At 40.1% G+C, this 27,341-nt stretch overlaps 2 long non-coding RNA genes across 2 annotated transcripts in view; one reads left to right on the plus strand and one right to left on the minus strand.

The window, feature by feature from the left end:
- Nucleotides 1-12,002: 12,002 nt before the first annotated feature.
- On the minus strand, nucleotides 12,003-14,927 carry LOC125182897 (uncharacterized). The gene is made up of 3 exons (XR_007163668.2): nucleotides 14,518-14,927; nucleotides 13,824-14,257; nucleotides 12,003-12,999 (listed from the first exon to the last, which is right to left on the minus strand). It is a non-coding gene; the product is annotated as an uncharacterized lncRNA (long non-coding RNA).
- A 5,069-nt stretch (nucleotides 14,928-19,996) lies between these two features.
- LOC106034424 (uncharacterized) overlaps nucleotides 19,997-27,341 on the plus strand; it is a 34,818-nt gene continuing 27,473 nt past the window's right edge. Inside the window, exon 1 of the long non-coding RNA XR_001206056.3 lies at nucleotides 19,997-20,151. This is a non-coding gene — a long non-coding RNA (uncharacterized lncRNA). The remainder of the gene's footprint in view (nucleotides 20,152-27,341) is intronic.

Genomic DNA, 27,341 nt, shown 5'->3' on the forward strand with positions numbered 1-27,341 from the left:
CTCCTCTTTTCCAGCTCGATAACTTTTGCAAGCATAGGTGGATTGTGAATCCCAGCCCTGAAAAGAGCTGAGCATCCTTACCCACAGCTAAAGAGAAGGTAGTGAAAAGTGTTTAGGAGTTTTTCAATGTACTCAATACGCTAATGGGTCTTATATCTTTGCAAGGGCTATGAGGTTGCAGAGACAGGGCCTGTTGTTAAGCTGTTGCAGCTCTGGAAATACCTACAGTACCCTATAAAGAAAATGATCACTAACAAGTGATTTATCTTGTAGCACTGGTGGTTTCTCCATTTTGTGTAGCATTTGGTCACCAGGTAAGGAGAAATATCAGATCTTTATAGCCTGGTACTACTGAAAACAAAAAGTGGAAGGTTAACTGAACACACGTCTGCCAAAATGCTGTTCTCAACTTTCTGACATCAGGTTATATCCTACAGCTGTTGTCTGAAGTGCTCTGGGTTACTGTATATTGATTTTCCTGTTACAAAATGTACTGTGTTTAAAATAAAAAGTTCATTCTTAACAAGGCAGCTATGGCTGAAAGTTGCAGCTGAGTGCCGGTTTTAAAGGACAAACCATGTAAACAAAAGCTCTGGCTGAATTTTATTTGAGGAGTGTGTGGCAGATGTTTGTATAGCCCTTCCCAATAGCAGTGACTATAGCAAAGCACCATCACTCAAAAAATTTTCTTTGAAACATTTACAAGAATGACATGTCACGGAGTCACTGAAGGGAAAAGGAACAAACACTCGATTTATGAGCTTAGCCTCAGCTTTCTGTCTCTGCTCTCTCCAAGACAGAGCTTTCACTGCTAATGAATGCAGTTAGCAGCCCTTGATTTGGGACATGTATCATTCGCACTTACCCATTCTCTCTGGACTCCACCTAACCTCTCTCAGTTTTGTTTGTGATTGCTGATTTTGCTGCTCTGCCTTGTCTGTTCAAAGCGTGAATTCCTCAGTCTAGGGCTCACTCCCTTGGGAAGGTGGGGACGCAGCTGGTGGCACCGTTCTCGGGCAGCAGCAGCCTCAGCATCTCCCTGGGGTCGCCCAGCCTGCACCTTCCCGCTCGTGATACTTCTATGGACTTGGTTAAAGCTGGTTTCATTCAGTCTGCACAGGTACTAACGCTACCTCTGAATACAGATTAGGTGCAGGCCAAGTGTGTAAGCAGTGTGTTTGAAAGGAAGCGTTTTGATTTCTCCAGGCATAGCAATGTTTCAGCCTTTGGCATGTAAGAAGATGCTATGGCTGCAAAATGAGGGGGTTGGAGAAGAAAAGATCAGCAAGGGAGTACATGGGTTTACTCCAGATTTTTAGCTGGTAGCATGAGAAATACCTAGCCTACCAAGCATAAGGAAGTGGCCTGTAGCTCCTCCCTGGCTTTGGCCACACCATGTTGGGATTTTGTAGCCCCAGGGAGCCAGGTATTTCAGTGGTCTTTCAGCAGTGCCTTACAGGAGCCAGCTGGTTCCAGCTTGCTGGCAACGACTGGGACACCATGCCAATGGCTGTGGCAGGAAAGGGAGACAGAAGGGAATGGGGATTCTGACTGGTAGTGCCTAGACTATCACGCACATTCCTTTGTGCTGTGTCTTTTGCTGGCAGGAGTACTGGGGCCAGTTCGCTTCCCTTACTAGTGCAGCTTTCTGTGCTTCCCTAGATGAATCAACAACAACAAAAAATTCTTTTTCTAGGAGACAAAGTGGAAGACAAAGATACTGCTTATCTCTTATGACGCTAGTGAGAAGTCTGCCATGCTTTCACGTCTCTGTTTACCAGCGTGTGTAATAACATACTGGCTGAATAGTCATGAGGCTCAGCTGATTAACGTTTGCAAATTGCTTTGAGATCTTTAGTGACAGGTGCTATAACACAACATCATGTACCGAAACCCAGACGTGAACATTAACCAGTTAGCTGTCTTTGGATGGATAACAGAAAAGGTACCATGAAGAATAGTCTACTTTTTCTGCCAGGTTCAAGGTAGCATTTCAAGCTAGCGTGTTCAAAAACATCTGATCAGAAAAACGTAGATTATATTCATTGCAGAGTTGCTTTCATTCAGATGATTCATAATTTTCAATGAAAAAGTAAATTCAATAACCTGGAGATTCTACTCAATATTATTTCAATAATGTCACCAAGACAGAATGCCCTTTAGCTGTTTAATGTACTTCTGCTGAAAGCTTGCTGAAGCAGCAAAAAGCTGGATACAGAACATATTTGAAGAAACATGGAGAACATCTTCATATGTTCTCAGGCTAGTTCAAAATCTGAAATATGATTAACTTCTAAAATGTAGTTTGTTGTGTCATTAAAATGATACTATTGTCATAGCTCAGTTTTCTGATAAGCTATGTTCTTTTTATTCTTCTTTATAAAGTGTTGTTAAAAGTGTCTATTGGCATTTTGATCTGAGTTCAAAAACACAGCTGAAGTACTTCCAGAACACTTTGCAACAGCAGTGAATAACAATGCAGCCTGCTCTTAATTGTGCTTGGGAACCAGCCATATGAGCCAAAAGAGAATTTAAGAGTGTATCTACATAGAGTTTCATATAATTTACCTTAGTTCTTTGATTTAATTAGAAACCTGTGATTGAAGAAAACAAGGCTATAGTGTCAAAAATATTTTCACTCTGACTTGAGTAGTATCATGAATATGCTATCATATTTGATACAAATGTTCTTGCCATACCAGCGCAAACCAGAATACCTTCCACCCGTCAAAGAGGTATGACAAACAAGAAGCAGTGAGGAGGGTGTTGTATGCAGTTGTAGAAATATCACACTTCCTTGCCACTGTCTCTGATATTAAACAATTCCTGAGGAGTGGAGTGAGGGCATGGTGGGTTTGGGGGAAGTTTTTTGTGTTTTTGTTTTTTTTCATTTTGGGTGTGCATGTAGACTTGTGTCAGATGCATTTGGTCTGGCTGATTGGCACTAGATTATTTGCTACATAGTACAGCGTTTTTGTAGATGATGTTGGTCATTAAAAATATACTGATAGAAATGTGAACCTCTTGACTGTTTTCATTAAATAACTCCACTGTTAGTTACATAGATCCACTTACTTGTTTCCTTGCTGTATTAATTGCAGGTGTTGCAAAATGTTACTAGTCTTTTGGCACAAGTGCTCCTTCTGAAGTCTTCTATCTTTCTGTCAGGACCCCTGGACTACCCTTAAAATCCACAGACAGTGAGATCCACAAGATTTCTTTCTTTCCTTTCTATTACTGTGGATTAGCAGATCTTTGTCCATCATAAGGCTCTTTGGCTTAATCAGAGTAGTGCAAAATTTCCACTGGCATTGTAAATGCACAAGATTATATAGTTCCTTGCATTTCATGGCTAAACAGAAGCTAGTTTCATTTGTATGTGCACACACCCCAAACCTCAGGAAAGGATCAATTTCCACGATAAAAGGAGAAAATCGTGCATTTAAAATGTTAACTTTTCAGTTGTCCAGTAATGTTACTTAAAAACTTCTGGTCCTTTGCATTTGCAGAGTCAGAAAAATGTATCATAGGATTTTATTAAAAGCTAAGTTTATTAACTTGAGCTCACTAAAAGGAAATTGCCAACATTTGCAATTTTAAATGATCTTTTTTTTTCCCTGCTATGATTCAATGCTTGTCATTTTTATGTAAAAAACCCTAAAGAGTATTTTCTAATTAAAATGTAGTCAGTTAACTAAAATACTATACTTTTTATGTTTTCAGTGGCTCTTAATTCCTCTTCCAGTTTTAGGTTTTGTGGACACATTTCCCACATTAAAGCTTATTTTCTCTCACATTCCTTCAGTTGTGCATTGCTGCTACAGCTGTGCTGAAGACCACCAACATTACCAATTATGGATATAGGCCCTATGTCAGAAACAAGCTTCATGAGGATGATGCCAATTGAACCTTTGTGGGCAGAGGGTAAGGGACTATGTCTTTAGGTCTGGTTAAAAATGAGTATTTGGAAGCCTGGAAAAAAATATGTCCCTGTCTTCAAGAGAGAGAAATAAACACAGCCTCTCTCTCCAGCAACAGGAGGAATAAATGCTTGTTGCTGTGTAGTTTTCAGCTTAAAAATGCTTGAGAAGTTGATTGGCCCACTTAATGCTGTCAGTCTTTACAAAAATGTCACAGAGCAATAGAATTTCAAAAATCTCAACAAAGACATGCCAATGGGGAATTCACAGTACTGCAAATTGCATCCTCTCTGAAGACAAACCAAGTGTTACAGGTCATCTCTGAGACAGTTTGGATGATGCTGCTCTTTCAATGCAAACTGTACTTTATCAGAAATTGTAGGGCCAGTTTGGTGCCCAGGTTCCGCTCCTGTGCAGCCCGCATGTGCACTGCAGGGAGTAGCTTTAGACAGACAGATACTGATTTGTGTCTTCTGCTCTGTCTTACCTGCCTTTCAGGTTAAAACCAAGCACTGTGCTAAGTAGGCCCACAAAGAGCAAAGTCAGGGAGATCTGTTAATCTCAGCAAGCTCCAGGATCCCTTTTTCTTTCTCTGTGTATCCCAACATAATATCACCATAGCATCCAGTCAGCACAGATGTCTGCAAGCTGTTTCATCCTTCCCAAAACAAGAGGAAACAAGAGTAATGAGGTGCTACAGCTGAGTCTCTTCTGCCTTTTCTTTCATGATGTATCTAAATCATGATGTATCTAAACTATGCATTTTTTTCAGTTTATCTCCATGTTTTGGTCACATGCTTTCTTGACCACTTGCTTTCTTTTAGCACCTGCCTTCTGTTCCCTAGAGCTGGGGAGAAAGGAGAGGGCAGAGCTCGGAAGAGGGCAGTACTCGGAAGAGAGTATCTATCTTCTTCCTGCTGCTCCAGTAGCAGCTGTGGCCTCCCCTCTCCTGCTACAAAAACAAAGAAGCACTTGGCCAGTAGCACCATAAACAAGCTCCTTCCAGCTGTTTGAACTAGGTCGTAGGGGTTGCTGACCTTCAAAAACACCCGCACTGCTTTGCCCTGCTCTGAGGTAATATTGAAAGCATCTTCCCAGGAGAGGACTGAAACTGCTGGAAAAGTGACTACAGAGAAATATCACCAGAGTATGAAGAAGAAAGTGAGAACTTGTGAAGTCTGGACTTTTCTTCATGGTCTGCTGGGAAGCTGGCACAGAGAATAGAATTTCCTTATTTATGACCCTCTTATCAATTTGTGCAGACAACTTCTTTTCTGCTTGTGGTTGCAGTGGGACCATCAGTGAAACAAAACACATGGTTCTGTCCTATAACTGCCTCTATTTTCACACACACACACAAAAATCAAAATATTTCTACAGGAACGATCACTCATTTGGTTCTTCTATAAATTGCAGGTATTTTCTTAAGTATTTCCATCTACTGACATTGAGTAGAATTGAGCAACAGCACATTTCTGGGAGCATCAAAAGAAATTTTTGTGGTGAAAGAGAATTTCATTTTATTGAGTCTCTTTTGACTTTTTCCAGGAAGTCCTGCTGGCTAGGATCTATTGTAAACTATGGGGAGATCACAGAGCTATTGGAAGATAGTATTAATTGACAAACTGTAATGCAGTAAAAAGAACCAACCAAATAAAAATCAAACCTTACTAACTTACTGATATAAAGTGTAGGATATCCTTACTAGAATAAGAAAAAGCAATGAAGCTGTGTTTGATGTGTGCAGGACTATGGTGTTGTACCTCCCCTTTTTTTTTAAATGCAAAATAGTGAAAATATGTCATAGAATATCAATGCAGAGGTGCTTGCAAAAATGTCTTGTGCTCAGTGAGCTGACAAGATGGAACTGCCCCTGCAGCATAGGTGCTGCTAGTCTGATTGTACAGTGTCTTGTTTGGTTTCTTTTCTTCTCTATCTAAAAATTTGATCACTTAATTGCTATCACACTGCAGTGTGTCTGACCAGAACAACATGAATTAAATCCATAAATGCAGGAGGAGAAGCGGCAATTTTTCAGACAGTACTCTTGTGTTCCCTTAATTGGTACTTGCAATATGTAGGCCTTGCAGGGAAACCAATCTGCACCCCGAAATATAGTTGATAGCCCTTGTTAACTATACCTTGAAATTAAAAGTGATGGAAGGAAAATGTGTGTTGGGTTCAGGAATTCATCTCTAATTCCATGAGACTCCACTATTTAGCAGCTTATTCCCCTTATCTTACTATTGAGATAATCTAGGTATTTTAGCCGGTCAGTGGATGTTGGGCGTTAGCTTCATCATTAGGAGCTGTTTTCACAAGGATCAAACTTTACAGAAACTAAAGAGCTTTGTTTAAGGCCATGGACTTGTAGTGGCGAATCCTGGGTAACTGGCAATGCAGGTTAAAGTGCTGCCTGTAAAGAATTTCTAATAATGATTGATGCTTTGGCTGATCAGAAGTCCTATTTAATTTTCTTCTCTTCTCATCTTTCATCCTTTCTTAATGGTCAGATTTTCCCTCAGTCCTGGCTATGACCTTTTAAACTGTTTAGATTATTTTATAACCCTATCGATTTGTTAGCTGAGAATTGATTTAAGCTCCAGCAGCCTGAACATTATATACTACAGTTTGGCAAGGCTCAGTTGCCTGCAAGAAGCCCTGACTCTTGGTCAATTGGCAGCTCCTGCCAGGAATCACCTGGCATCCAAGGAGCTGAACAGCTCGGGCCGTTTGAAGGGCTCACACTTGAAATGAAACACAGCAGAATTACAAAGTTATTACAAAGTGAATGAGTCTGCCTTTGTAGGGTGTAAGAAGATAGACCTGTAGTGAAAGTGTGGTGGTTGGTCTCGGCTGGCTTGTATCCCTTCTGCAATGATAACCTGCACAGAGGCTGTCCGAAACAAAAGATAAATCCCTTGTGGTGCTGTTCCAAACAGCCCCAAGGAAAGAGGATTTCTTCCTGACCCCAGCTAGAGATGAGTCCTAAGCCTTAGTGAAATTTGACATGTGCAATCTTTGAGAACTTTAATCCAATTAATGGCTTTAAACTAAAAAAGGGTGGATTTAGCTCAGATATATGGAAGACATTCTTCCCTCAGAGGATGGTAAGGCCCTGGCCCAGGCTGCCCAGAGAAGCTGTGGCTGTCCCATCCCTGGAAGTGCTCAAGGCCAGGTTGGATGGGGTTTGGGGCAACCTGGTGTGGTGGGCGGTGTCCCTGCCATGACAGGCGGGTGGAACTAGATTGTCTTTAAGGTCCCTTCCAACCCAATCCTTTCAGTGATTCTGTGCTTCTGTGAGTTTCTCCATGTTCTGCAGGGGCTGACCGAGCTGCACTCAGTCTCTATTTCTCCCAGAAAGTCTTTTTAACCTGGCCTCTGGCAGACAGCTCTGTGGCTCGCTGACCAGAGCTGGCCAACGTGTGGCCGAGGTATATGAGTGCAGTGAGGCCGGGTTGTCCATGCCTGCCTGGGGGTCACCCTTAGCAACCAGTCTTCTTCCACACCTTGCTGCCAACCTCAGCAAGAATGACCGAGTTACAGAGATAAATAATGTTTCATTATGAATTACGAGTGGCTATATGCAAAAATTGCAAAATTACACACCCATCTCTTTGGATGCTGGCCTGCACTGCCAAGGTAAAGTGGTTGAATTGTGCTAGTGAGGCTGAAGGAGAATGCCAGGCTTTCCCAAAGGAATCCTTTCCTTTCCTGTACATTTAAGCAATTTCATTATTTGAATCTTTTAGAATAGAATTACAATGAAATGAACGTTTGGTTTCCGTCTCCATATTATAGTCTGTTCTATATTGTAAAAATTAAAATTAATAAAGACTGCAGTCTTTTTTTTTTTTTTTTTAAACAAAAGGAACATTGCTGGATATATTCACTTACAATAAATAAACCAGTCTTCATCTAAAATATTTAATGTGACATTAAAAGGACAAAAATTAAATGCTGAAAAACAGGAAAACATTTTTAACACAACACATAACTCGCGTTACTCTCTTAAAATAACTGCGCCAAGAGCTGTGCAAGATTAGAAGCAGATTAGACATTCATGTGGCTAATGAAACAATCACTGATAAACTAACTAAGATGACAGCCAAGTTATAAATCTCCATGCCTCAAGAAATAAACTTGAAGGTAAATTCAGGCTGGCTAGAATCATCTCGCACTGGCAGATTATGTCATAAGTAATTAGTCTCGTTTCTGTGCCTTGCTCTGAAACATTTATTCATTTTAAAAATTAGGTGATGAGTGTTTAGTAACTTCTTTAGCAGAGCAGAAATGTCACAGAGAAAGAGATTATTCAAAAATACTTTGCTGGCTCAACGATGCAGTTGCACTGAGTGGGAATTTGTGCTGGCCTGGTATTTTCAATCTTTGCTTTTTATCACCAGAACACCTTATTGGCCCTTAGGAACTTCTGAAAACCTCCCTCTGGGACTGTGCATGAGAGCCAGGACTACTTCTGAACCTGCTGATAGCCCTTCCTTTGTTTTTAAATATCCAGATGGTTTATTCTGCTTCTAGCAGGTCGTAGCAATTTGGGTCCCAAAGTACTGGGGCATTTGAAATCTAAACTTGAATTTTACAGCTAGGGAGATTTTTGTGAAAGGTCAGTTATTTCCTTTTTTTTTTTTAAAAAAAATAATCTTATTTCTCATCTCCATTTCATTAAGTTCTGATCATGGTATACACAGTACTTCATAACATCTTTATGGCATTGAGAATTTGCAATTGCATCATAAATATCTTATTGCCAGTAAGTGGATGTGGACCTACTGCCGATAAAGTCTGAAATTCATCCTGCTGTGGTGATATACCAACCCACTCGGACGTTTTGCCTTGATAGAAATGCCTAGGAAGGGCAGTGACTGAGTTTTATGTGCGCAGTAATACAGGTCTTAAAATATGGCCCCTAGATCTACATTCAAATAAACTGATACCAATTTATCATCTGATTTCATGTATTGTTTTTCAGAAATCTGTAATTAGGTGTACTCCAGGGTGTCTTTATTGGAATCAAGCCATTTGTTTATTCTTGTGGAAGCATTTTTGACTTACAGTTTTGTTAAAATGTAGATATCTGAGAAAAGGAAGCAATTCTAGGCTTCTTGTCTTATTGGTTCCCTACTCCAACTAGAAATCCTAGGGAAGCTAGAAACTTGTATTTCTCCTCCGTATCTCAGTAATTATCCACCCTTTCCTTTGCTGAACTCATTGCTGTAGAAATGATAATAAGAAATGGCAGAATTGCTCAGAGAAAGATTGAAACCAGATAGACAGCTTCTTTGGTGCAGCGTTGAAAACATGAAGGTAGTAAGGACAAAGAGGATCCTTGCTATACAAGGAGGGAATGAAAGAAAGAGAAAGAAAAGTATATTTGCTGTATTAGTAAACAGAATTGGTACAGTGACTTCTATTGCATCTGCAAATGTGCTGCTCTTAACTCGTCTGTTAGTCTAAAGAAAGTTTTGCACTATCCTGGTGTAAAATCTGGAACTTGCCAGGAAGGACTATCTCTTTTGTCTCCCTTTTTGTAAGGACAATTAGAAAATCCTATTTAATTAGTGAATCGAGATATTCCCTCTTCCATAGTACTTCACTAAGGCTCAGCATGATAGCCAGGTATTCAAGTGTTACAGATTCTCTTCTTCCTTCATGATAATATTTTGAATGCATATAAACATCTCATAATAGTTATAAATAAGCAGTAGTGGTTTCACCCAACTCAGTATATAAAAGAAGAACATGCTACTCCATCCTTTGATATAAGAGGAGTTATAAATGCATTTATCAGTATTAGCCAGTGCATCAGTGACTGTCAAGTACTTGGGAGCTAGAACACATACATGGGACTGTGAGAACTTCAAAGAAAAGAATTAGACAGGGTTTAGCTGGTATTTTTGGCTAAAATGAACAATGGGTTCTTTTTTGAATAAATGTTAAATATTCATGGACCTGTTACTTTTTCCACATTTTGTTCCTGTGAGAGGCCTTAAAAATCTGTAACAACTCTTCAATTCTCCAGAGAAAAATTAGGTGAAAGGAAACATATTTTCTTAGTCTTTTTCCTGTCAAGATTTGGAAGAATTATGTCTACGATTAAAGCCAATGTGAAAGACCTAATGCTATTTAATTCTAATTAAGCGTGCATTAAATACAACAGTGAACTGCAGTGTGTGTTGTCTCATTGTTGACAGTAGTGTCAGAGAACAATGAGAACAGCTTTATTTCGGAGAACTAAAATGATCTCTGTTGCTTTCATATTCCTGTGGTTTCACAGAGGGACACGCCACATCTGGCTGCTGCTTATCCACATGTGTCCTATGGCAACGCAACGCAGGAGAGGGCAGATGGTTTGGGAATCGTTGTGGAGATGGGTTCAAGCCAAGGAAATCACCTCACCCCTCTCTATATTGCAAAGACGAGGTAGAAAAAAAAGTACAAGGCTCCTTTTCAGGTATCCCTTTGGTTGTTTAAATACTTTTGCAATGCCTAAGGAGTCTGACTGTTTGTTACAGATTGCACAGATATGTTGTGCCCACTGATGCACTGCTCTAACCTGGTAACACAATCTGGAGTTAGAAGAGTTCACCATTACACGGACTTTACGCTTTATAATCTTTTTTAACATCTGTAACTAGCATAAGCCAAGAACAAGAAATACCCTCCAACAGGAGATAAAATCTGATCGAGAAGCACGAACAATGCTCCAATGGCCAACTCCTGCTAATGCCACCAGGCAGGAAGGCTTGTTTCTGGGGACAGCCTGACCCTAACTACCAGACCCTCTGAAGTTTCAGCATTGGGAAAGCTTGCTGAATTATTGCAGTGCTAAATGCTGCAAGACAGGGAAGGAAAGCTGATGGAATTCAAGCCATTAAGAACTTTACAGTCTGTAACTAGCACCTTGACTGCAACCTGAAGTTTCCTGGCAGCAGTGTAGAGCTGGTACAGAGAAGAGATTGCATAGTTCAGTACCACTCTGCCTTAGATTCCTCAGAGAGCTATCAATAATTTATTAAATGTAAACACAACTATTGATTTGTCATTTTGTTACATAAACAATGAGAGCCGTAACACCAGGCATACGAGATAAAGCCCTTTTCCAGAAAAGGACTATAACCGCACGAATATCTACTCTTGGATTGATTTACCAAAAGCAAAGCAGTGTGATTCTGCAAAATGCAGTGGCTTCAAACTATTGCTCAACTGAGATAAAAAGTTGGGTTTTGATTAAATTTGCATTTTTAGACACATTGCAAGTGATATTTATGAAGTTGTCTGAAGTCACTGAGTCAGAAAGAAAAGTGAGCTGAGGGCAACAGTTTTGACCCATCAGGAAAAGTTTCACTTTCAGAGAGTTTTCTCAAGATTATCCTACACGTTGTCCCCCACCAGCACTGGGCAGTGCATGATCTACAGCCAGTCACAACCACCAGACTTCTGATTATCTTGCCAGTGTTTGGTGTAAAGAACTAAGTGATGGAGGAGAGATATGGCTGACTTTGTGTTTGGGGAAAGATTGGAGAAGTATCTGAGAGCTTTGTGAATGAAACTGAATGAATCTGTCAGAAGTATGTGAAGGGACATATAATGGGAATATTTTAGAAAAGCTGAATGCACCAATGTCTACTGTACATTGAAATGTATGAAAAAGGACTAGGGACTTGATAGCATCCTCAGAAATTCATGTTTTGAGATTTTGCCAGTGATGTCCGGCCCTGGATTTTTATAGTTATACAAAATGCCTGTTTCAAGTAGATAGGAAATTATCCTTTAGAAATAATCTGTTGATGAACTGATATACAGGGTGTATGTCAGATAATTTGTGTCCCCACCAGGCAGTGCTTCTGCAGACTTTGTCCTTTTCCAAGTCTATTACTCAGACTAATATTTGTAGTGATCAGGAATGACAGTTCTTGACGCCAGAGCCATACATATCCGTTACAAAAAACAATAAGGCGTCGACTAGCTTACAAGTTAGAGATGCCAAATGAAGTCATTAGACTTGTCAGTCAGTTTGGCACCACTCTTCTGATTAGCAACTTGCCTTTTTTTGGACAGGAATCTCCCCACAACTCCACGGCTTCAGGAGATTTAGTTGTAACCAGAAACTACTCCAAGAGTCTCTGGTTACAAAATAACTCACCTTTGTTTAAGGACATCTAAGGAAAGAGTGTTCTGACCTAATTCTGACAGGAGCTGGTCGCAGCTTCTTTCCTTCTGACCTTTTGGAATGAGAATGAACATTCGCCCGTGATGAAGATAATGGAAGAAAATATGTATGAGAATGAGTCACTGAAATTTTTGTTCAGAAAGCAAGATCCAGAATCCCAAGAGATCTTTATTTATATCCCGACCAAACTCAATGGAGAGTTTTAGGAGGACAAATAAAACTGTAGGAGAAGCTAAAGTAATGAATAATGATAACTGAAAGACACTATTTCCATCACAAAATAAACAAGCACACTATGACAGTGAAACTGCTAAAGAGCTGAGACAAGGTTAATTCTGTGGAGCCCTGCAAGAGTTATTGGAATATACATTGGATGAAAGGTTGCATTTCACTTGTTGCTTTTACCTTCATTCTGAATATTCAGAATAATACTGCAGTCTGCATCCCATCCTTGTGCCTATCTTTTCTCCAGTCCTACCGCCTCAGAGTGTTGATACTACCACAAATGTATTGAAATATATTCAGGGACAGATGTATTTACAAGGCTGAAATCAGATTGCCTCGATGCAACATCTTTCACTCTGGACTGTGAGCATGAAGTAACTGCAGTCAGAGTTAGATCCTGGACTTCTCCAGAGCTGACACAGGAGAAAAAAGTTCCTGTCACGTGTGTTATTTTTGTCTGTGTTATGTTTGCCTGTGTATATATGCAAGGGCAAGGCCCTACCAAGCCGGCAGAATTGTCATGGACATGAAGAATGTCACAGATTTCGCACCACAGTTCTCAGCTTTCGGGCTGCGGTCTCTTCTCACCACACCAATTTCTGCAACACCCCGCCTCTGGGGTCTGGCGCAGAGAAGTAGCATTGCTGCTGGGTAGGGCACTGGCTGGAGCGTGATGAGACAGCAGTTGTAGTTTGTGCTCTTCTAATGGATTGCTGAATGAGTTTACAGAATCACAGAATGACAGAATTGTAGGGGTTGGAAGGGACCTCAAGAGATCATCAGGTCCAACCCCACTGCCAAAGCAGGTTCCCTAGAGCAGGCTGCCCAGGTAGGCATCCAGACGGGCCTTGAATATCTCCAGAGAAGGAGACTCCACAACCTCCCTGGGCAGCCTGTTCCAGTGGTCCGTCACCTTCACTGTGAGTGAAGAAGTTCTTTTGCATGTAGGTGTGGAACTTCCTGGGCTCCATCTTGTGGCCATTACCCCTTGTCCTGTCCCCACAAACCACCGAAAAGAGGTTGGCCAAATCCCTCTGTCTCCCACACCTCAGGTATTTATAAACATTGATGAGATCCCCTCTCAGTCTTCTTTTCTCCAGGCTGAACAGACCCAGGTCTCTCAGCCTTTCCTCATAGGGAAGATGCTCCAGGCCCCGTATCATCTTTGTGGCCCTCTGCTGGACTCTTTCCAGGAGATCCCTGTCCCTTTTTTTACCGGGGAGCCCACAGCTGGATAAAAGACAAGCCATGCTCTCTTCCAGTGCCTCAGTTTCTCATCCTTTCACAAGAAAATGATGCTGCCTGTCTTTTATGTAAAATACATTTAGATCTTTGGCTAAAAGCAATACAACAGTAGGATACTATTACTAGCGGGGGGAGAAATAGAATTCAGTGAACACCCAGGCTTTCCCCCCTTCGCACATGCACATACATATATACCCAGACCCACTTTAGTGCAAGTGTGATTCCCTTCTGTTTATACTTACAATCATGATTCCTGTGTCTGCTTCTGCTAGAGTGAATCTTTCACAAAGCCTGTGGAGCCTTTTACGCATACTAACAGGGTGAGTGCCTGTTTGTCTCTCGTGTGACTCTGAGGCTATTACAGAGAGAAATAACATAAACATTTAAAAATAAACGAGCAACTGAGAACTTTATTGAGGTACCTGTCTCTGTGATGTCCTCCAGTCTTGGAAAAATGGAGCAGTTGGAAATGTAACTTGGGTCTTTGTGGTGGAAGGTGGATTGGCTGCAGCGCGTGCTCTCGCTGGCTGTAAGAGGAGTATTTTTGGAATGGATGAAGGGGTGATTCTCTCGCCTTGTTTTGCACGTCACTGTGATCTCAGCGCTGCTGAATATATGATGCATCTCCAACTGCAAGTCTCGCTCACAGCAGCTGTGTGGTGAATGCAAACTGCCACTAAAAGAAATGCAGGTAACTCACAAATAGGCAATAATAGCTGTTTTTTCACTGTTATTGCTGAGCTGTACCACAAGAAGTTTCCATATGCCTAAAACTGTGTCTCTGGTAAGCAAACATTTTACAGAGATGCCGATCAGAATTTTCCAAGGAAAGAGATTTCCACTAGAAATTCTTTGAAATCATTACAAATTCCTTGTAATTCTTTGTAATCCAAACTTCCCATGGGAACATACAGATTTTCCTAAAACTTTACTTACTATTAAGCAGCAGGGTGGAAGTTCTGCTCAGTATCAGAGAGATAAAGCTCCATCATGAGATGGTCCCTTCCAGAAAAGAAACACTGGCTGCAAGTGAGGCAAGGCCCCGGACGGCAGAAAGCATGGAGGGAAAGCATGAGGGGCAGAAAGCAGAAACTTTTATTCTTTTGGCAGGTCCATGTCTGAACATAGACTAAAAGCTAACAATACTACAGTAAAATTCTCCTTGCTGGCATTTATTCAGAGTTGGACTGATGAGACTGCTGAGTGCTGGAGTTCTCAGCTAGTTACAAGTTGCTGCTCTTCCCTGGCTGGTGAACGAGTGAGCGTTTCGCTGAAAGGCTGCAGCTGTTGGTTTAGCTGCTGCTGGCGTGGATATGGAGATCCACAGCTGTGGTGATGGTGATTTAGAGCAGTCTGACCTGAAGTGATCTTCTGAAAATGACAAAAGGGGGCTTCAGTTGCTGGCATTCTGACAAACAGGAGTATGATTCCCTAGTGTTCATTTTGCTTTGAGATATAGCTGTATTTAGAGTAATTTATGCCAGAGACTGCCTGTTCCTTAATCCTGGGGTTTTGGGCTCTCATCATAAAATATATTCTTTGTCTTCCTTAGGACTTTTCTAACTGCATAATCTAACTCCAATTTTCTGGGTAGCACGTTGGCGCTGTAAGTAAGTGGAAAATTAATTAATGGCTTAATATACTGAGCAAAAAGAAGTAATAAGTAAAGAAGAAATAAGATGTTTCACTGCACAACATTTTTTACCAGCTATTTTCATTTTTGCTGTGATGTTGTCATTATGCCTATTTGAGGATTTGTTTTTTTATATAGCCACATTTTCCACAAATCAAACCTCAACCTTCATTTCAGAAGACACAAAACCTTCTTACAGATCTTTGATCTTTTGTGTGTTAGCTGAAAAGGCCTTTGTAGGAAAAAACGGATCTTATTAGTATACTTGTATCGCAAAAAGAAAATAGCTTTCTACAGTAAATGCATTTTGCCTATTTATTGAAAATAATGTTTTCACTCCTGTATATATGTAATGAGTTGAGCACATTACCTTCAAATAAATAATTGACCTGCATTTGTTACTGTTCCACTTATGTTATCTCTCCACACACTAAAAATACATTACTATAACTGATTCAGGTAAAATGCATTTTAAGGAGAAAGGCGTGGTTGTTATGTTAGCTGCTTTTCTTATTGCCTTATCTAGAAAAAACAAGTTCAGATAGTAGAATGATGGTAAGCCTCACAAAATTAATAATCTGAAAAGACAGAGTCTTTGATCAACTGGTAGTAAGTAACAATGTTATTTACTTACAATTATTATTCGTATCATACTGAAGCCTGATTTTTTCCTTCATTCTGTTTTGCCACATATGGGAGTGCTGTGGGCTAGCTGGAATAGTGTTTATTAAATATTGCAGGTAAAGGTCTTACCAATAAAAGCCTCAAAACAAAAACAAAACCAAAAAACTAAAGAACACAATGGTCTAATTTTTATTAAGCACAAACCTCGTGTTCTGACTAGAGTCATCTTTTTTAAAGCTTCGTAAATAGGAAGCATCCTTAATCAGAGAATGGCTTTGTTACCTGGGTTGTTCATCTCTTTGGGCCCATCTGTAAGCAGATGTAGTGTTTCTTTTGTATTTGATGAGTTCAATAAGGCTTTGAAATACTGCTTAATTAGGATACAAGAAAAAAAAAAAGCATCTGTATAAATAAAACATCATTGCTCCTCAGTGCTCCTATTATTATGGACATCAAGGAAATGGCATTACTCTGTTAAAATAGATATGATAATAAGCGTAAAGAATTGCAAGAAACGTTCAGATGTAACATTAACACTGCACCATATATATAGTAGCTTTTTTTCTGTATCTCAGGGTGCTTTCCAAAAATCAATTTAATTTTGTAGTGCAGTACTTAATGAACACTGAAAGTTCATTCCCTGTCCTGTCGCTCTGTTCCATCATCCCTGCTACGTTTTTGTTACTCAGTTTAACCTTTCATCCTCTAAGAGACATACACACGTATTTCCTGACTCCTAGACTTGGATGAATATGTGCAAACCATTATTAATGTTCTTAGATAAGGAGCAACATTAGCGTTTCATGTCATAATATTTATTTTTGTTAAACCTTATGCCAGCTGTCCCATGTTTTATAGAGGTTTAAGCAAGGACAACATGCTGTGTCATCTGTAGGCATGCTGTTGACCTACTTGATTTGACAGAAACAGAATTTATACTAGACTGGATATCTCCAAAATGGTCTGTTTCATTTGTGTTCATCCAAAAGATATGATGCAGGATATTTTTTTGCTTGTTTTAACAGTTTATGAACCTTCCCACATTTCAGAGGTTTTTGCTAAGCATGCTACTTGAACCCAGTTGGGGATTTTGGCTGATTGACCCATGGAGCTGCTGAGAAAGGCCAGCCAAAAACGAGAAATATTTTCAAGAGCTTTGCCAACGTTGCTGGGAGGAGATGCCCTGCAAAAGCGTTCGGCTTTCTGAGACACAGGCTTCTAGGATATAAATGTAGCACTTCTGATACAGACAATCTGGACAGAGAAGAGCTTGTTATCTGCGTAAGTCAGTGCCCCGAAGGCCACAATCCTCTGAAAGTGTTACCTTTGTCTCATTTTGAGTAACCCCCATTCCTGCAACCCGCCTGCATCTGTCTAGGCCAGATCAGGGTGTGCGAAATTCTACAGGTGCTGAGGAAAAACCTGAGTCCTGGGTCTCTCAGCCCAAGCCTGTGGGCACACTGACGTAGGGGCAGCCAACAAAATCAGAAGCACTTTGAATGAAATCATCCGAGAGGCTCGGCACATCACAGAACTGGGAGAACTAGGAGCTCTGCTGTCAGAATATGGGGCTGTGAGGCAATGACAGCTTTCTGAGCTCATGTGGAAAGGATGGCAGAAACTGAGCTTATTTAAGAAGTGGTGCCAGAAAAAAAAAATAAAAAAAAAATGACCATGTCATTTCAACCCTCTGTTCTTGTACTTATAAACTGTGTCTTGCTTCCTTTCCGAAAGCTTCTAACTCTTTTAAATTAAATTAGTTCAAGTTTATTACCCCCCTGAGGTTGAACTTCTCCAGACATTGTTTCATTTGTGTGTTTTACCCATTCCGTGCTGTAATGACTACTGTTTCCTGTCCTATTATTTCAGTCAAATCATGGCTACATCAAGTTGGTTTAACACAGCGGTGATTTACATTTGATGAGAAGACTGCTGCTGCAACTCACAGCTTGAGTGCTGCTATTCCTACAGACCTCTGTTTCTGATTCACGATTCTCCTCCACTTCTTATTCAGACATTTATGGATTGGATAATGAGCATAATGGGTTGATACTTAGCTGACTTTTCAGCAGAATTATAGCAGATAGCTTGACAGAGGTACGGAAGTTCTGGATTATATCTAATGAGAATTTAATGAACATTTTACAGAAAACAAACTTACTGTTTTGTGGTTGCATGGAGCAAGAACCATCTATAAATTTGTGGTCAGGATAGCTTAAAGTTCATTGCAAATTTCCTCTTCCTAGAATAGGAACTTCTTTCTCAGCACCATGACATAGAGCCAGGAGGACACAAATGCAGTTAAAGGCTTGTTTTACAAGTGAGAATACAGTGCAGAATTTTAGCCAATTGTGAAGAATAACATTTGGTAGCCACTTTGATCAGTTAAGAATGATAAATAAAATTTCAGCACACTGAAAGCCTGTGCTGATGCCAAGACAGTACTTGGGAAAAGTGGAGAAGATTCCAAGATTTTGGGACCCTTAGAAATTGACAAAAATATGAGCCAGTGTTAGAGGCAGACAGTGTACTGATGATGCAGGACTGCTGTTTGTGGAAGAGGGTATATTTTTCCAGAGGTGCCCAGATTATACTCAGCCCCTGTCTAGTGTCTGAGCTGGGCTGGATCTCTGACCCCCGCGACAGCCACACCGCCCGGCTGGCTGCTCCTCACCTGGAGGACTCCAGTTTCTACATTCAAGGCAAGCCTGTAGCGGGGAGTAATCCATGGACACTTCTTGGTATCCTACAAGTTTTTCAGTGCTGGCTGCTTTGCCAAGGGTCCAAGGTGCTGCCTCTAGCACGTAACTGGGCCTGCGCCTGGCAGCAGAGAGGCCTGCACTGTACATGGCTTCACATGTGCCCCTGGTGCCTCCTGGGCAGGCTGGGGGACCTGTCCTCACTGCGGAGTTGCTAACCAGAGCTCTCCGACCAGCTTCCTGAGGCAGGGCTACACAATGCTCTTGGCCTCTTAGGTGCCTGACAGTCTTGATTATAGAAGCGTTCTTGCAAACTGCTTTTATTTTTAAAAGCTCTTCTAACATCTCCATTGTTTGCAGATGAGGTTTGACATTCAGCAGGATGAAAAGCCCTTGCATCTTTTCATCTCCTAGGCAGTTCAGGTTTGGCTGTGTTATTAACAGTAAAAAGCCATGAGTTCCCTTCTCTCCCTTATCTTCTCCAGCACAATATTGCCAGGCTGATAACTACAAACACTGAAACTAGACACAGACCTGGGTCTCTCTCCCCAGAGGTCAACAGCAGTACAAATTGCAGTGAGGACTAAAAGGACAGAGAAAGCCCGGGCATGATTTAGATACTCTCCCCAGCAGTATATACCCGCTATATGTCCAGCCTCCCACTTTTCCACACCTGAAGTAGGGGGTCCTAGAAAGAATGAATTAAGGAGGTTGAGGTGAGCTGAATTTTCCCTTTAATATACCTGTATTACATATGCAGTTCCACCTATCATAGTAGCAGGTGTTAGTTTATCATAACCATGTGGCAGCAGTTAAATTTATTTTTAGCGTATACCCTTGTCTCCTTCAATTTTCAAAATGAATGAACAATGAGAGAAAAAGTTAGCTTCAGCTTCAATAAACGTGCCTTTTTGCAACCTTTAAGAGTCTGACTTTGCAATTGAAATTAGTTTGATTTAATTTTCAGTGTATATATGATAAACTGAGGAAAAGTGGACTAGGAATTATTGTGAAAGACTTGGGGTCAGGACCAGGATCAAACCTAGAGACTAAACTATGAAGCTGATGTGAGGGAAGTCTCTGCACTTCAGCTGAGCAGACTTTAAGCTTTTCGTAATGGTACAGTAACATCCTTGTCAAAGGATGCAAAACAAAGCTCTCAAGAATGTGAAAACATCCTCATGTCCTGTGCTCACACCACTGGCAACCAAAATAAGAGGCTGAGTGTGACAGCAAGAAGTGGGCTTCTCTTGTATACATTAAAAAGAAGCCAAGGAGAGGGCTGAAAGCAGGCGCTGTTATGAGTGGTTTTCACATGCAGTTTTTACGTCTTCAAAATGCGTAAGAGCAGCATGAATGAAAGTTAAGCCAATGTTTGTAAATGGAGTATAACAGAAAGAATTAGAAATACTAGCAAACAACAAAAGGAAAAAGCAGAAATTTGGAAGGCTACAAACACTCCTGGCTTACACTGCAGTCTTACTATCAGGGATTAAGGAAGATTTTCCTCAAATTGACTCCACCTGGCTGCTTAACAGCCTGCCACCTGTGGTAGTGTTGGCTGGGGTCAGGCTGGATTTGGGGCTGGGTGGTTATTCTGTCTCATGAGGAAGGGTAAGTCTTGTCCCCTTTTGATACTCTGATTTGAGAGCACTGTGTGCATTCAAAAATATTTTACATTTTACAGATTTAGATCTTACAAAGCTAGTTACATAGGGACTGCGTAGATAAATTCTTCTCTAGGATAACAGATGATGGGGATGATGGTTAGGGGCTAATGTAACGTTTACTGCTGGTGGCAGAGAGATTTCCTGGCTTCAGTGGGCCTGAGCTAGTGTGGATAGGCCAGGTTTGCTGCTGGAAGCTTGCTGGTTTTCAGAGATCATCTGTCAAGGAAACAGCCAGTTTTCTTTCTGACTAATTTGTCGTTTCTTTGCTAGAACCTTTTGTTTAGCGTCTGTCTTTCCCCTTTGTATTTGCCATGAGCTATGGCTAAAACAACAAGCGCATCGTTGAAATCCTAGGGACTAGCAGTGGCTGGGTTTTTAAAAGAATCTGAGTGGAAGAAGAGAATAACTCCTAACTCTGTTCTTGCTTGTGGCTAAGAGTTACTGGATGTTTCTTCCTTATCCAGCAGAGACGTCTCCCTTCAGGCTGGCTTTATTTGAATGAATGAAATCCTTAGAGATTAAAATACTATAAAAATTCTGTATAAAACTGGGAGGGTATGTGGGAGAAAGGATACAACCAGAGGTGGATTAATAGTACAAGTAAATAGCTCCAGGCAACACATGTCAGTCATTTCCTTTGGGATCTGCTTGACCCTTGTTGAGTAGGAAGAGAAGCTGGCTTTGGCCTGTAAACCCACAGATATCTCATGACCTCTGTGGAAGTTCATTGCCTAAATGCTATTTCTTGGACCCAGCAGCATCAAGGGACCTACGGAAGCTTGCTGCTGACGTGTTTCTACAGATTTCTGCCTCTGAAACATCACCCCTTGGCAGAGAGAGGGCTCAATGCTTATGATAGGGGACATCACTTTCTTTTTCACATCACCGTGCTGTTGACAGAGCTGAACAGGAAAATCATCTGTTGGCTTGATAAAACAGATTCAATGCAGATGTCACTGAGAGAGAAACTTTGCAGGTTTACCACATGCAAAATACATTGTCTCTAACAAGACGAAAAAGAAAATAATCTCCTTTTAAAACTTAGCTGTATTTGAAACATTTCTGGTTGTGGCAAGGAAATAGAAAGTAATCTTAGTTCTTTTCTCTACCCAAACTCGAATAAGATATCAGAGAGTTTGCTGCCAGAAATAATTCAGGGAAAATAAAGATGTCACCTGAAGAGTCAAGTGGTTTCTTTTAATCCACCGTTTCACTGGTTGTTTTCCTACCAGTGTATCTGCTGCTGCAGTCGACTTAAGATAGAAGTTCATATTTGGTCTTTGAAAAGCTGAAAATAGCTAGAGTCTTTACTTTGTTTTAATGATCAGTGCAAAATTCTGTTGGAACACGTCGCTGAAGTGAGGTATAGTCATTGAAATGGTTTCAACTTGCGTCTGTGGACATTTTATTTATTTTATTTATTTTTGTATCCCCTGACCTGTGGGAAAATATTATTTCGAATATCAGGATGAGGTCATGGGACTCAATGGAGAAAACATCACAGAAAGAATTAGTTTGGTTTTCAAACTAATCAAGATACATTATTTGGTATTCTGAGCCAGCTATATTATGACTGTGCTAGACTTCCTAAATAAGCTCTTTAGAGAAATACAAAATCTAGTAGAAAAGATTTATTGGTGAAGTACCATATGAATGTGTATTTGCTTTTGTCTTCTTTGTAGACACTAATTTGTCTTTCTTCTCCAAAAAAAGAAACCGTTTAGGCCAATAGGAACTATATAGGTTAATAGACTCAAAAGAGTTTCTTATGAGATGCTACTAGAAAGACTGCATTTTTAGACCATTTTTACATCAGCCTTAGGGTGCTTAGTCTATGGGAAGAGTATAGCACCACTCAGACAAGTCTTGGTACAAGCAAAAATGCTTCCACAACTATAGAAGCCACTGAGTTTCACTGAAGATCTTTTCCATAAACTAATTGAGTTACACATCACTTTCTGAAAGAGGAGAATTCAAGGTAATCAATAACACAGCTAATAGAACCTCTCCTCCCAGGAAAGAAGGAATGCTAATGAAATGTTTGTAATACGCACACTACAAATCATTTGATTCCTTTAGCTAAGCTGTTTTCAATATCAGACTATAGGAAATCCATCTGTAACAGGGATGAAATGGCACTGTCATCTGCCACTGAAACACATGCTGTACTGACTTGAAAGCAAAAACAGTGGAGATGCAACATATGGCATTCATAGCAAAAGCTTTTCTGAAGTCTGCTGTGTGCATTTTGCTGTCATTACAATCAGTTGTTCTTCACAGCCTGACATTTAGCAGAGTACACTACAGAGCAGTCAGAATTCAGTTTCAGTAAGGAGGTATGAAAGCAATCTATTTTTTTTTCTTTTCTAAACTAATGACAGCTTTGCTTCCAAAGGACTTGATTTAACATCCAGAAGCTGTGAAACCTTTTCACCATGTTTTGTTTCGTGATCTGATATTCCAGGGAAAGGTAACAAACTTCCTATAGTGTTTGAGTGCCTTTTCATTTGCTGTAATGTGATACCAGTTACAATGAAGAAGGGAGCGTACTTTAAGACATCATTTCAGGCTTATGTCAGACATTTGCTGATGAAGAGCTGTAAACATGGGTGTGTAAACTCAGAAGTATAGCAGTCTTGCCTGGATAACTGGTGATGATTTCTCGTTTCAAAAGGAACAATTTATTTCTTCCTTCTACATAAAATGTCATGTGTAATCTATCCAACAGAAGGTCAGCCTTTCCTTCCCAATATTCTTTCTGAAATTCTATCATTGCTAGGAAGGAATAGTCAGTCTTGGGAATATATTCAAACCTAGCCTGAAGTAAGCAAGTTTAAAAGACAGCTCGACCTGCTGAAGAAATCCCAGTAAAGCAAGCACAGTTCGATCAGCACTGAGCCTCTTCCCAGAAGCCATTATGGACATGAACCCAACTGCAGCAAGTTCCTTCTGACTGTGGTTAACCTTAGCATTTTTTTCCAGGCTTTCAGGAGCCATTGGCCAGCTGTCAGGTATGGCAGCAGGAATAATGGTTATGTGTCACATAGTCATTCCCCGGACAGGAGGATTATAAGGCTGTTATAGTAAGAGTTAGGCTCTTCCTTGGGAGCTCTCTCATGCGCAGATTGGTTGTGTCTGATCCCTCCAAGGTACTGGAGCTCTGATTTGCTTCCGTCTCGCTCTGGGTGAAGGGATGCTGGAGAGTAGGACAGCATTCATTTGGGAGCAAGGTGTCAGGAAGGAGAAAGCCCTGGGAGACAAGGACCTGCACATACGCTTCTGTGAGAGGCTGGTGAGAAGATCTGACTGAAAAAAATAAAACTCAAGTGAGGTAATAAATCAGAGATAAGGAACAGAGAAGGATGTGAGCACAGAATAGATAAGCCTGTTCTGCAGACTTCTCTGTAGCTGTCCAGACCTGCAGGTCCTCATCAGCCCAGACTCCATCTTACTGTTTTTGCCTGCACAATTACCAGTCAGACTAGGAAACAAAACCCAAGGGACTGGGTTCTGTAACTTCTGAATTGACCACAGTACAGACCAGATCTTCTACTGTATTCATACAGGAACTAAACACAAATCCTAAGCATTGTGCAGCATGGTTAATTGGAGTTGTATTACTTAGAGTTTTCCTTTACTCATGGCTGAGAAAGGGATTTTTCTGGAGTTTCTGTTTTCTTTTTTTCTGCACAGGAATGTTTTTCCATTACTATTTTAGCAATGGACAGTGAATCAGTATGTCCATTAGTAGTCACAAGAACAGCATTGAAATGATTTTGTTACTCATAAGGATATAATTTAGTCTCTTGTGGCCCTATAGCATAATGTGTTTCATGTTTTTGTGTTTAAATCACAGGTAGTTAATGTCTTGGAAGTCTTAAAAGATAGTTAATTTCTGTTTTTATAAGAATTCTACCATTTTTGGTCTACCCATCTCTGGGATGTCATTGAAAAATGACAGACTGACTTCATTATAACCAGGAAAATGAGATATTCCACCTAGCTTCTGCATGGACACATCTTCCTTTTCAGAGGTTCATAGTGGAGCACTGAGTTTTCTGATGACTCGGATTAATTTGTTGGTTGTCTACACAAACGAGGATGCACTCAACTTTTAGAGAAGTAGTCATTAAAATTTTCTTTTCATGTGTATGGGACTCAACTTTCCACTGAACTGATTCATTTAAAAAATGTAAATGATTTCTGGAAGAACGTTCGGGAGAGCAAACAGTGCCTGATGTGGAGGAGCAAGTGGGAGATCTGCCTTGGTGGGCTCAAGTTATTTGCTAACAGCCAGCAAATTTTAGCTTGCTTTCTCAGCAAGGCAGAGCAATCTACCTCTAGTTGCTCTCAAGTCTGGGAGCTGCCGCTGGATTTCCTTGCGGCAGAATTGCCTGCCATGGAGCTCTGCGAGACCTGTTTAAGCAGTGGTCTCTCTTGTACAAGAAAGACTTGAAGCTGAGTGTAAAAAACACTGGAATAAGCTTCCTGGCGAGGTGATTGATGCCCCATGCCTGCCAGTGTTCAAAAGGCATTTGGATAATGCCTTCAATAATATGCTTAACTTTTGGTTAGCTCTGAAGTGCTCAGGCAGTTGGAATTGATGATCTTTATAGGTCCCTTCCAACCGAACTATTCTATTCTCATATGTGTTTTGCAGGAAGAAAAATAAATAAAACAAAGCAAAACAAAAAACCCAGCAGGATAAATATCTTAGAAATGTTTTCTTGGGTATAGAATTTTATTCAAGTATTTTTATTAAAGACAAAGTCTTACCATAAAAGTTACCTTAACTTTTGAATGGCCATAAGTAAGAAATGTTGCCAACCTTCCCATTTCTGGAAGAACCACCCGTATTGTTCAATTTCAGAGTAATTTTACATTCCAGCAACTGTGATGTAATTACTGGCTCCTTTTCTAATTCATTTTAATAACTTTAATTATAATTTCCTTCAATGGTCAATGCTTTGGACACATCATATAATTATAAGGAATTGCTATGTGATTTTGCATTAATGAATATTCACCAATTGTAGGGATTCTCAATATCTTTTGTTATTAAAGTGTTCCAACCAGAATGAAATTCGATGATAGATGAAAAACAGGGTGCAATGCCCATCGTTTTGTAGGTGATTGAATAAAGAAGATGATATTGTTTTTTAGCTTCATATCTGTCGCAGAAGATGGACAGATCAGCACTCTGTTTTGCTCAGTGAAATGGAAAACAAGAAAATAGTACAACAGGTATTGATTAGAAATGGGCTAAGACACAAGAATGAGACTTGAATTTTAAACATACTAATTTTAAGGAAATGAAATTTGAATGAAGAGAGGGAGGAAAAAAGAAAAGGCGAGGAGTTTGAGTATCAAAATGGTACTTGGCGATGAGAGCTTGGCTCAGACCCCCTTTTATTTCTGAGTGGAAGCAATAATGTATGGTTCTCCGTTTGCACAGCTGTTCTGCATCACTACTGTGCAAAGCAGCATTAAAGTGTACTTACGTACACTGAAGATAATTCTTGAGTCACCTCAATTGCTGTGTTTCCTTTTGGTGTGGAGTGGTCTAAAACTATATTTGGAAGCAACTCTGAAATGGCAAAGTATGTCTCTATTAACGTCCCAGGAAGTTTTATTGGGTTTTGTTTTCTGTTAAATGTATGGGAGGTCAAGGATAATTTATTGGTTAGATTTGCAGATCTAAGACACTGGCCTCAGTTATATCTCATGGGTATTGCATATTGTGTGGGTGAAGTTTTGTTTGTTTAAAATCCATAAATAAGGAAAAGGAATCTAAATTCGTTGTCAAACTGGAAAGAGAAGAATCTACAGCACTGGGAAAACTGGTGAAAACTCTTGAGGTTCTCAGGGATCTCTTCCCAGACTTTGACCTTGGGAGTGTTGAAAATGGTGCTCTTCGGACTTACAGAGCACAGGGTTTGCTACGCAGAGCTGAGATTTGGAAATCATCAGCTAGTCCTTCACACACATCCAGTCCTCTCCCTAAGCACATCCTCTTTCTATTGGTGGTTCCATGAAAGAATAACTGTTCTATTTTGCATAAATTGTGAAAAATACAAATATATATATATAGATATATATACACACCTCTTCTAAGCTACAAATGTGATTTTACCTGGTTATTGCATTTTATAAAATGTCTGCACTGTGGGAAAATGCTTATAAATCTGAGGTTGCTTCCCTGTCAAAATATTGAAGATTTTCTGATAACAGTAAATATGTGTTTGTTTCTGTTAGAATTTCATCAGTGGTTGTTTTTCAGATGGTCAGAAGCTCAGCTAACTTTGTAACAAATGCTACAGATAACTTGTTGGCATTGAGATCATCCTATGCTAAAGTTTATGGCTCCCTCATGTCATTCAGTAACTGCTTTTTCCAAGTTGTAGTGGATTACCAGCAAAATTAAATATGTTAGAAACAAGTTTGGCATGCACAGTGAAAGGGTGTGAGAACAAGGTTATGTTTTCATGAGAACAAGTGTTCTGTTATGAAATAAATAACGAGAACAAACATTGCATTAAAAAATGAGAATTTAATGAGCTGGAATTGTGCTCAGTCCCATGGAAAGCTTTTTTTTTTTTTTTTTTTTAATTATTTTTTAACATTCTATTTATTGTTAGTAAGTGACTACTTGAGTGCATTACCCAAATTTACATCTGACTGTTTGATAACATGTACCAAACTTACATTCACTTAATATAGATTACAGGTTTGCATGGAAATTTACAGCTAATTTCCAGCCAGGATGGCTGTTCTTCTTTATAAAGCATTATGATTATAATTACAGACATGTATTTATAAAGTCACAATCCACATTCTTTCTGATGAGCAAAGAGGTTAACATTCCATTAATGGAAACTTAATTAGATCAACTTTTCCCATTCCGGTCTCAAGTGTACACCAGTTCACTGATGAGAGTTTCTGGGAGGAGACCACCGTTCCTGGTTGGAGCCCGCGTTGATGAGGGGGCATTGTCATGAGGAAGGCTCATTCTGTAGTGCTTCTGGATCCGTGCTGTCCTAGGAGCATCCACCATTTGGGATGAATTACTGAGGTGAACTGCAGAACATTCTTGCAATTTTTTATTTTTAACTGGCATGCTTTATTCTTATGCTC

Source organism: Anser cygnoides, chromosome 14 (genome assembly GCF_040182565.1).
Source record: "Anser cygnoides isolate HZ-2024a breed goose chromosome 14, Taihu_goose_T2T_genome, whole genome shotgun sequence".
NCBI lineage: Eukaryota > Metazoa > Chordata > Aves > Anseriformes > Anatidae > Anser > Anser cygnoides.